General features: G+C 53.3%; 1 long non-coding RNA gene across 1 annotated transcript in view; it reads left to right on the forward strand.

The window, feature by feature from the left end:
• The window catches only part of LOC106727788, a 39,910-nt gene that overhangs the window by 438 nt on the left and 38,903 nt on the right, over positions 1-569 (forward strand). The window lies entirely within an intron of this gene.

The following is a 569-nucleotide window of genomic DNA, read 5'->3' on the forward strand; positions in this document are numbered from 1 at the left end:
CTCCCAGGGCCAGAACCCGGGACTGCGGGAAGCTCTGGGCGTCCGCGCTGCCTGAGGATCGGGGTGGGCAATCCCTGCGGACCCTCAGGGGCCGGACGCCAGTTTCGATCTGGGAACAGACCAAAGCCGGGAGCTTCGGCCACACGCAGAAAGGTCTGACCTGGCCACTCGGGACCTACGTGTCTACAGGTCGCGTGCACGAATCAGGGTCTTTCTCTGGGAAGACTATTGAGGGCTTCTTTGCACTCCATTCGCTCGGGCTCCATAAGTTCTGCGGCCCAAGGAACCTGAGAAATGGACAATTTAGTGGTGCCGCCTGTCCCTGTAACTCCAGAACCGGTGGCTGCAGACTTCACCGCGCGGACTTTATTTACATGTGGCTCCGAGCTCTGAGGAGTCGGTTTATGCTAATTGGTTTACTCCCCTTGCAACCCGGGGTCTCCGGGCTTTGCCAAGCTAGTTTGCCTCTCTTTCTCTTTCTTCCTTTCTTTTCTTTCTTTCTTTCTTTTTTTTTCTTTCTTTCTTTCTTTCTTTCTTTCTTTCTTTCTTTCTTTCTTTCTTTCTTTCTT

Source organism: Myotis brandtii, unplaced genomic scaffold (genome assembly GCF_000412655.1).
Source record: "Myotis brandtii unplaced genomic scaffold, ASM41265v1 scaffold48, whole genome shotgun sequence".
Taxonomy (NCBI): domain Eukaryota; kingdom Metazoa; phylum Chordata; class Mammalia; order Chiroptera; family Vespertilionidae; genus Myotis; species Myotis brandtii.